This window comes from Phasianus colchicus, chromosome Z (genome assembly GCF_987193195.1).
Source record: "Phasianus colchicus chromosome Z, bPhaCol1.hap1.1, whole genome shotgun sequence".
NCBI lineage: Eukaryota > Metazoa > Chordata > Aves > Galliformes > Phasianidae > Phasianus > Phasianus colchicus.
In genome coordinates, this window is record NC_143476.1 from 88,286,322 (window position 1) to 88,297,293 (window position 10,972).

Below are 10,972 nucleotides of genomic sequence, written 5' to 3' on the forward strand. Positions count from 1 at the left end.
ATTTTCTCCTTCATCTATCATTTCATTTAGTAGCTATTGCGCCATGCGAACCTGTGTATGGTATGAAACTATTCAAAGACATGAAGACTCGAACATCTAAATGAATGAATAATTAAACTATCAATTTGAACTCCACCACCCCTCACCACCCCGCCTCCATCTGTCCTTCCTCCTTCAATATCAGTCTCATGTTAATGGTTCTGCTGCGGACCTCATTCTTTTGCTGCCCAAATCTTCCTCCACCTATTTGTTAACCTCAAAGACTATACTTCGAATACTGCTCATATTTAGTGAAATTACAATTATGTTCCAGAATGCTTCACTCTTTCTCTTTTAGCAATCTGGTAGTTAGGGAAATTCTCCCCATAGTCTAGGCTGACAATTAACCCTGGTATCCCTAGAAACATATGGTTAGTATTCCCCTACAGGAGCCAAGAATGACTTAATTAGAAGTTCAGCATAGGAAGAGACTGCTTAATGGTAACAATGTTTTTCCTTCTCTAAGGTATTTCATTTAAATTCTTTTCCAAAATAGTTTACAGAAATAAAATACAGATATCTCAAAGGAAAAGAGAAATTAATGTGTTTAAATACTGATTGAATGTCATACTAAAACTAAGTTTAAAAATAGATGAGCAAGTCAGTGGGGAGAAAAATACATGAAGGCTACCTCACACGTTAAAGAGAAGAAGAAGCTTCTGAAAATACTTTTTAGTTCTTACTACTAGAGCAATTACTTAGGAAACTGCATGAAATTTCTGTAAATATTTGTTCCAATTTTTAATCATTTAATTTCACTAAAACTGTGTCTTCCAGTGTGAATTTTCCTTGTATGCATTTCCTATGTATGGATGTGTTCCACATGTATTTGCTTAGAATTGCTCCTGAAACATGTTTTCAGTGCCACCAGATTTCAACAATTATGCTGAAAAACCCAAATTAATCTCACCTAAACTCAAATTACCAGAATATCGTAAGCTGGCTGAGTGCCTATTAATCCTATACTTGTCATGACAGAAGGTATGTCTTGAGGCTGGTCTTAATCAGGCCAAATACCCCTTAAAGGCCAAATCCCCTTAAGGGAAAGGCGACCAATGTCATTTACCTGGAGACTTGAACAAGGCCTTTGACATAGTCCCCCACCATATCCTTATCTCCAAACTGGAGGGATGTGGATTTGATGGGTGGACCACTTGATGGATAAGAAACTGGTTGAAAGGCTGCAGACAGAGGGTGGTCATCAATGGCTCTATGTCCAGGTGGAGGCTGGTAACGAGCGGCTTCCCCAGGGGTCTGTCTTGGGACCGGTCCTCTTTAACATCTTTATCAATGACATCGATAACGGAATCAAGTACACCCTCAGCAAGTTTGCTGACGACACCAAGCTGAGTGGTGTGGTTGACACGGTTGAAGGACGGGATGCCATTCAGAGGGAGCTCGAGAGGCTAGAAAGGTGGGCCCGGGTGAACCTGATGAGGTTCAACACAGCAAAGTGCAGAGTTTTGCACTTGGGCTGGAGGAATCCCAGGCATCCCTACAGACTGGAAGGAGCGGTCCTTGAGAGCAGCCCTGTGGAGAAGGACCTGGGGGTCTTGATAGACGAAAAACTTAACATGAGCCAGCAGTGTGCCCTTGCAGCTCGGAAGGCAAATGGTATCCTGGGCTCCATCAAAAGAGGGGTGGCCAGCAGGGACAGAGAGGTGATTGTTCCCCTCTACTCTGCTCTTGTGAGGCCCCATCTGGAATACTGCGTCCAGGTCTGGAGCCCCCAGTACAAGAAAGACAGGGAGCTGTTGGAGAGGGTCCAGAGGAGGGCCACGAAGATGATCAGGGGACTGGAGCACCTCCCCTATGAGGACAGGCTGAGAGAGCTGGGCTTGTTCAGCCTGGAGAAAAGAAGGCTGTGGGGTGACCTCATTGCAGCCTTTCAGTACCTAAAGGGAGCCTACAAACAGGAGGGAAATCAACTCTTTGAAAGGGTGAGTGACAGCAGGACAAGGGGAAATGGTTTTAAGCTGAGGGAAGGGAGATTTAGGTTGGACGTCAGGGGGAAGTTCTTTACGGAGAGAGTGGTGAGGTACTGGAACAGGCTGCCCAGGGAGTTTGTGGATGCCCCGTCCCTGGAGGTGTTCAAGGCCAGATTGGATGGGGCCCTGGGCAGTCTGGTCTAGCATTAGGTGGAATGGTTGGTGGCCCTGCGTGTGGCAGGGGGGTTGGAGATTCATGATCCTTGAGGTCCCTTCCAACCCTGGCCATTCTGTGATTCTGTGATTCTGTGAAAGATGCTAAACGATTTCATTTTTCTCAATATGGAAGCTGGGGGATTATTGCATGGGAGCTTGACATTAGGTATATGAGTCTGCTTCAGTGTGGTCAAATATTTTCTTCAACAGAGAAATCCTACCCCCTAATTTACAAAACAAATTCAAATAACTATTCATAGCTTAGATATCACACATTATGTGAGTAACCACTGAAGAATGAAACATGGTTTCAAAATGCTATGTAAATTATTTAGAGAAAATGCAAATAGATAATAAAAATGAACCTCTGAATCCATGGTTAGCCAAGGACTGTGGTTCTCATTTGAGTTAAAAGATCTCATGTGTCAATAATTCGTGTTGAACAGCATATTAGATAAAATTAATAACCCAGTGCATATTAATATACCTTTAAATGTATATTACATGGACTGAATGCAAATTAAATCATATGTATAATTAAATCATGTAGAAGTTTTATATCTCCTTTGTCAGTGGAAAAAGATATTAAACATCCTGAATGAAACTGGTTAGTTTTTTACTGTGTAAACAAATAAACAGGGATGAAGCTGGTTCTAAAAGGTATAGAAAAGAGGAGAGAAAGATTACCAGATGAGATGCAAACCCTGCTATCCTTTTCTCTTTGCATTAATGTCTGCCTAAATTCTACCCAGTGTACAAGAAGGTGAGAAGCTGTGAAGATAAGCCTAAAGCACCAAACTCAGTGTTAATTTAGCTTAAGTAAAATGTTGAATGTGATGCTGTTTGTCAAACTCAGTGAGAAACATGGGTGTCTTCATGCTGCAGAGAGAACTGTAACCATCAGGCTGGTCATAAATCAGCAAATAATTTAGTGAAAACCCAACGGACAGTCAGCCACCTACTCAGCAATTTGGATTTCTTCAATTTTTGATCTTTCAATTAAATGTTGTCTGTTTGACTACTTCAACATTTGCAGAAGTGCCTAGGACACTCTGACATGTACCTGCACAAAGAAGACAGATTGCTCAGATCTGTGGTGCTGATCTGCAGTTATATAATTTTCTAGACACATTATTACATCCTAGTGACACCTAAAAATTACAAGCCAAATACTCAGAAGCTGTGATTTTGACTCACAAATCTTGATATTTAATTTAAAACATTATTTTTCCTTCGGAGTTTTGCATGGTTATCTGGTATGGATCCAGGCTTTTCTCAGTTCAAGTTTGAAAAAATTAAAACAATATCTGAAGCTTAGATTTCTTTTTTTACTTAGCATTTTATTTCAGCAGTTTCATGGTGTTGAAGTTAAGAGTTCTGAATTCCATCAACTGCAGTTTGGCAAAGTCATTAAACATTGCTGTAGTTCATCATGACTTGATTTTGACACTTAGGATACAGAGGTATTAAGGCTGATATTTGCAGGGTTAGTGACTCAATGGTTTGTTTAGATATTAATATAAGTTACTAAATTCATACGATTGTCAGGTATGAAAAGAGTTTTTGAAGACACATTTCAGTTTTATTGCCACTTAGGACATAACAAGATCATTTTGTGTATGTTGCTCAGTACCTTCATAAAAAATATTTGATGAAAACTACAAATGCTTCTGTGAAAAGGGGTTACTTAGTTCATTACTATCTTAGAACAGGCATTTTAAATCAGACTTATCTTAAAAATCTGGCCTTAAGTCCTGTGTTTGACAGTAGCCAGGAGAATAGGATAAAAATGAGGCAATGTTTATACTCTGCCAGCTTCCAGCTGTGTAGGATTTCCTGATCATGGAGTTTTATCTGTTGATTAATTGTTAAATGGAACTTTTTTTTATCTTAATTCCCCCTTTTGCAGCAGAATCTAGAATGTCTCCCAAATAAACAGAATAGAAATGAAGTTTCCAATATTTCCCAGTGTGCTAAGGGAGAGGTCCCATTTCAAATATATTGTAAACACACATACACACAAAAAAAGACAGATGATGCATCTTTGTTGAGTATGTTTTTTCCCTCTATGCTTGTATAGGCTTGTACACAACTCCATAGTCATGTTGTATGAGTTACTTACTGACATCACCTGTGTTTACTAAGGAATGGAAAAAAACTTAACATCCCTTGGGAAGGTGTTGATGGGAATGGGATTACAGGTAGTGTTCTGCTCAGACCTCCCAGTTGGAAACTGGGATCCAGACAAAACTGAATGTGTACAAGACTATAGGGTCTAACATATATCTAGGGTCTTAAGGGTGCTGGCTAATGTAGTTGCCAAGCTGCTCTCCATTATATTTGCTGTCAGGTGAAATCCCCAGTGACTGGAAAAAGAGAAACATTACTCTCATTTATAAGAAAGAGAGGAAGGAGGATCTGGAGAACTACAGATCAGTGAGCATCACCTCTGTGCCTAAGGAGATCATGGAAAAAAATACTGGAAGGCATGCTAAGACACACGAGGGATGAGTGGGTGATCCGAGACAGTCTGCATGGCTTTACCAAGGTCATGCCTGACCAATCTAGTGGCCTTCTATGATGGAGTGATAGCACTGGTGGACAAAGGAATGCGACTGATATCATCTATCTAGACTTATGCAAGGCCATTGACAAGATGCCCTATGACGTCCTTATCTCCAAATTGGAGAGAGATGCATTTGAAGGGTGGACTATTTGTTGGATACAGAACTGGCTGGAACCCAACATCCTCACAGACAGAGTGTTGTGCTGAATGGCTCTACGGCCGATGAAAAGTGGTGTCCTCCAGGGTCTGTTTCAGAACTGGTACACTTTAAATTCTTATCAGTAAGATGATATGATTGAGTGCACCCTCAGCAAGTTTGCCGATGACACCAAGCTTAGTGGTTGATATGACAGAAGGAGGGGATGCCATCCAGAGATACCTTGATGAACTTGGAAGGTGAGCCCTGGTGAAACTAATGAGGTTCAACAAAACAAAGTGCAAGGTTTTGCACTTGGCTCGGATATGTATACGGACTGGGAGAACTCCTTCAGAGCAGCCCAGCTGAGATGTGTGAAGAAGCGAAGGCTGAAAGGAGACCTTATGGTGGCCTCCTGGTATTTAAAAGGAGATTATTAACAGGAGGGAAATCATCTTTTTTACATGGGTAGATAGTGATAGGACAAGAGGGAATGGTTTTAAAATAAAGGAGGGGAGATTAGATTAGATGTCAGGGGGAAGTTTTTCACAGAGAAGGTGGTGAGGTTCTGGAACAAGTTACAGAGAAAGACTGTGGATGCTTCATCCCTAGAGGTGTTCAAGGCCAGGTTGGATGGATTTAAGCAGTCTGATCTAGGACTTGATCCAGCAGTTTGCAACCCTACTTGCAGCAAGGTTTTGGAACTTGGTGATTCTTGAAATCCCTTCCAACCCAAGCCACTCTGTGAGTTTGTGATTGTATGAACATCTCTTTCTAAAATACAGAAAGTGAATGAAATAAAATTAATCAGAAGAATTCATAGATCACATTATATTTTTTCTTTTCTATTATGATAGAAATGTATATTTTAATTTGTTGTTACTGTCAAAAATATATTAACAGAAAATATTTTCAAATCAGTTTACTTACCATTGTGCAAATGTTTTTTTGTTTGTTTGTTTGTTTTTTAATATACTTATTTTGGAAAAAGGCAATTTTATCTATCTTCAAAACAAACTTTCACAGAAATACTTTCCAGCATGGACCAACTACTCATTTATTTCTTTAGTGTAATTTAAATTTCAAATATTTAATGTTCTATATCTTCTTGATACATTCATTATGATACTTCGCAGTTGTAATAGGGCATAATTGAAACAGATGAGACCAGACATTTGTACATGCAAGCATTCAGAGAGAGCCTAAATGAGATAATATATATATATATATATATTAGAAGAAAGAAGAAAATTTGACCAATGTTACAGAAAATGGTATCTAGGTAGAATAAGAAAACAAACAAACAACAACAACAAAAAAATTGCCTCCACTAAACTGAGGCAGAAATGAGATAGCCATTCCTACTTCTTTTGTTGTTGTTATGATTATTTCTATGAGATTCTAAGTATGAGATTCTAATCAATTTTTAAGTGTCCTTATGGAGATATCCAATTAAATGCTGAGTATCTAAGCGACTATTACAGTCAGAGTAGACCTATTCCTACTTCCAGAAGAACTTTGGTCAGAAATAAATCCCTTCTTTAAGGAGGCTCTCCCCATTTATTTACCTGCATTGAATTGGCATTCATTGGCTACAATTGGAGCTTAGAACCTAATTCAATTCAGAGAACAATTAAGTGTATGAACCTACAGCTGAATCCAACTACAGGGGTCCAATAAATTTGCTTAAATATCGTCTTGTTTGTGGTAGCTAAGCACACTGTGGATTCCTGAACACCCCCTGCCATAGGTCCTGTGTCAAATCTGCAAATCTGATGTACGTATCTCTAACACCTGTGTGTGGAACAAAGATTATTAGATGTTTAACCAGCTGTGCCAAGTCCTTAATGTCTTTATGTGACAGAGCATCCTGGAAAAGGCACTACGTGTATTACTCTGTGATAGGAAGCCATAGTTATTGAAGCAATTCCAGGACAGGTTAATGCCAGATGACTTATCCATGTTATTGTTTTCTGAGATCACTGTGCTTCCTCTCATTACTTTATCATTAAAACAACACAAATGCAAAGGAGGTTGAATAAGTCTTGAGGTAGTGATAAATAAGGCCCATGCAGCTTGCCTGGAAGTGTATCTGCTTAGATCCAAAAATTACAACAAGAAAAGGTCATATAATTTACGTGGTGACTGTTTGTGTTATCCATAGGGTGTCAGATCAGGCTGTAAATAAGCTAAATAATGCAACTTTCCAGGCTTTGCTGTAATCTTTTCTTCCCCTCACAACACCCACACTTCATATCTGTTTTAATGGTTTCTCTTCCACTGCCTTCCTCCCACACCCACTTGAAGGGATTGTTCTACCTAATAAATTTTATGTAGTCATAGCAATGTTTTCAATTTAAAAAATTAGCAGATTTGAGCCACAGCTGCACTATTCTGGCAAGCCGGACTAGCTTTGGGTAACAAGATTTATTTTCCTTGTGTGCTGCCAAGTCAACCTGAAGACAATGTTAATAGAAAAGGTCACAACTGATAAGCTGACATGTCTCTAATTCTTTAGGACAAATCCATGGATGGCGAATTGAAATGCTACCCTGTATCTCCTCAGGGGCAGAGGCATTAAAGTTAAATGTTACAGATGTGAAGGAATGGCAGCAAGCATGTTTCGTTTGCAAAAGAGCTTGTGGCTATGGTGGCAGAAATGCAGCAGACACCAGCAGAATTTATTTCCTGGGCTAAAGGATATTTTAAGGACACACTGCAACGACCTCCAAAAAGAGTAGATCTATCTGCCACGGTGCAAATGGCACTGCATTTGGAAAGGCATAGTTCATGGTTAGAACCATTGTCTCTTTAGTAAAATAAAGATTTGATTTCCGTTTATGCTATTACATACTTTGCAATGTGAAGAAGAGGGGGAATGAGGGAAACTGGGGAGTTATTTTTCAGGATAAAAGATTAAGGCTTCAGAATTTTCATCTAGAAGCAAGCTTGTTTCTTGAATGTTCTAAAATTCATAAATTTAAATATTAATTACCCTCGGTCACTGCACTTATACCAACCAGTACATTTCATGAGGACTGGGAAGAGCTCCACAATTATCTGTATTGCTAAATACGAGAATGAGCTCTTAGTGTAAAGCATACTCTCTGCAAAACAACCTGTGGCTACAGCCACTTAAATTAAACTAGTGACAGTCTCCAGCAGGCATTTTAGTCTTTACTGTTGGAGCATAAAGGAAGTTAATAGTGTGGTAGTGGAGGACCTCCTATAGACAGTCTCAGCGAGTTTACTAGTACACAGAAAGTAATCTGTGGGCCATCCTTCTTTTTTCATCTTATTCACCTGTAGTATAGAGTTTACTGCAGAAACACTAAGAAAAATCCTATGCTAGGAATTTTTCCTGGATGAATGTGAATGAGAAGGTAATCTTTGCTTTTTATCCTATGTAGTTAGGGTTGAACAGGGATCTGATATTTTCACTCCTTCAATGTCACTGTTTTCTTCAAGTGGTCTTGAGAGCCTGAGTGAAGCCTTTATTGATTGCCTTAGAGAATGTAAAAATTCAACATGAGCAAAATGATCAGAGGGCTGAAGGACCTCTGATTTTTTTTCTACTTTTATTTTTTAAATGCCATGAAGGAATAGTTTAAAGAAAGCTAAGATATAATAACCAGATTGGTGTGACTAGTTCATGTGAAAATGGAGGCTTGTATTAGTTTCAGCTGGATCAGAATTGTTTTCTTCAGAGTATCTGGCATGACACGATGTTTTAGTTCTAGGAGAAAAACAATAACACACCAATGTTCGTAGCTTCTGATAAGCAGTTTTGCACAGAGCGAAGGCCATTCTCAGTGAAGAGCCCAAAGACATGGGAGGGAACAGAATTGGGACAGCTGATTTAATGTGGACGAAGGGATATCTCATACTGCATGACATCAAAGCAGAATGAATTTTGAAGAAGGTGGGAATTCATTTCCTCTTCCACTGCTCACAGGGCTAGCTGGGCATTTGTAGGGGGATGGTGAGCAATTGCTTGTGCATTATTTGTTATATACACTTACATATATAAATATATGATAGTTATTGTCCTAATTATCATCCTTTTTTTCTATCTTAGTAAATATTTTTATCTCATCCCATGAGTTCTACTTTTTATTTATTATTAAAAAAAAAAAAAAAAAAAATCAATTCTCTCCCTCATCCCACTGGAAAGGAGGGGGAGTGAGCAAACAACTGTGTGGTACCCAGCCACCTGCTGAGTTAAACCACAGCAAGGCGGCAAATGATATTTTCAAAACTGACTGTGACTCAGGGGAGACTAACAAGATAAATGTCTTCACATTTTTTTTTTTTTTTCCTTCCTTCCTTTCTCTCCATTTCAGAGACTGACATGTTATGAACAGAGGATAATGAAATGATACTGCATTAATTATTTCCATTATTTTCATGCCAAGATGTCCTAGCAAAGATCAAGATCCCACTGTGCTTGGTGCTGTACGAACACATTGTAAGGGGCAGACACAGCTATGCAGAATTTTCACAGTGGTAGAATGCCCCTGTGGAAAAGATAAATACATGCTAATACCTCATTTGCAGTAGGATCACTCAGGACGATAATCTATCATGTTACATTTCAGGACATTTTGGGAACATGCACTCTTCTTTATATATACTAGCAGATTGTTCAAATATTTGAGGACAATTCCATAGCACCTCCAGATTGTTAAGAAGTAAGCAAAGCACTTTGATTAATGAGAATATTCATTGATATTAGCCTGTTTCTGGCTCTCTATGGTCACTGTAGTGGCTATTTACAATTTCCTTGTGTATGTGCTTTTATAGTGATGGGCAAGAGCTATGTCACTTGGCTATGAAATAAAGATGTTTCAGTCAGAATATTTTTTCACCCCAAGCCTGTTATAACAGATTAAATAATCAAGAGAGCTTAATTTATAGGAAGTAGTTCATACAGCATTCATCTCAGCTGGATGGCACAGCCTGTGCTGCTGCCAGACTTATGCAAAAGATTCAGATTTTAACAAGCATTAGATAAAAGAAACAAACAAACAAGCAAAAATCCAAAACAGAAAGAGCAATACTACCTAAAATGAATGATTTGCTTAAAATAAGTGAAAGTGCTATTTAGCCTTACATCGCTTGTTTTTCACATTATTTATTTGTCACTGTCTCTTGAGTGCTTGTTTTCTGTCTTCCATGAATCTTGATAGCTGCTCTCTAGCCAAAGGCTTCTTTAAAATCTGAGAAATTCTCATGCTGAGGAAAACAGCGTTCCAGTATTTGTAATGAAAACATCAAAGCCCTAAACAAGAAAATTGAGAAACAAAACAAAATACATAAACACACACAACAAAGCAAATACAACTCTTGTGTCAGAAGATATTTTATAAAAATCCATCTATATTATAAAGAAGAATCATAGAATCATAGAATGGCCTGGGTTGAAAAGGACCACAATGATCATCTAGTTTCAACCCCCTGCTATGTGCAGGGTCACCAACCACCAGACCAGGCTGCCCAGAGCCACATCCAGCCTGGCCTTGAATGCCTCCAGGTGTGGAAAATCCACAACCTCCTTGGGCAACCTGTTCCAGTATGTCTGAGTGAAAAACTTCCTCCTAATATCTAATCTAAACTTCTCCTGTCTTAGTTTAAAACCATTCCCCCTTGTCCTATCACTGTCCACACTCGTAAACAGCTGTTCCCCCTCCTGTTTATATGCTCATTTCAGGTACTGGAAGGTCGTAACGAAGTCTCCCTGGAGCCTTCACTTCTCCAAGCTAAACAAGCACAGTTACCTCAACCTTTCCTCACAGCAGAGGTGCTCCCGCCCTCTGATCATCTCAGTGGCCCTCCTTTGGACCTGCTCCAAGAGCTCCACATCCTTCCTGTACTGGGGGCCCCAGGCCTGGATGCAGTACTGCAGATGGGGCCTCACAAGAGCTGAGTAGAAGGAGACAATCACCTCCCTCTCCCTGCTGGCCATTCTTTTTTTAATACAGCCCCGAACACAGTTGGACTTGCAGGTAACAAGCTCACACTGCTGGCTCGTGACCAGCTTCTCATCTACTAGGACCCCCAAGTCCTTCTCCACAGGGCTGCTCTCGA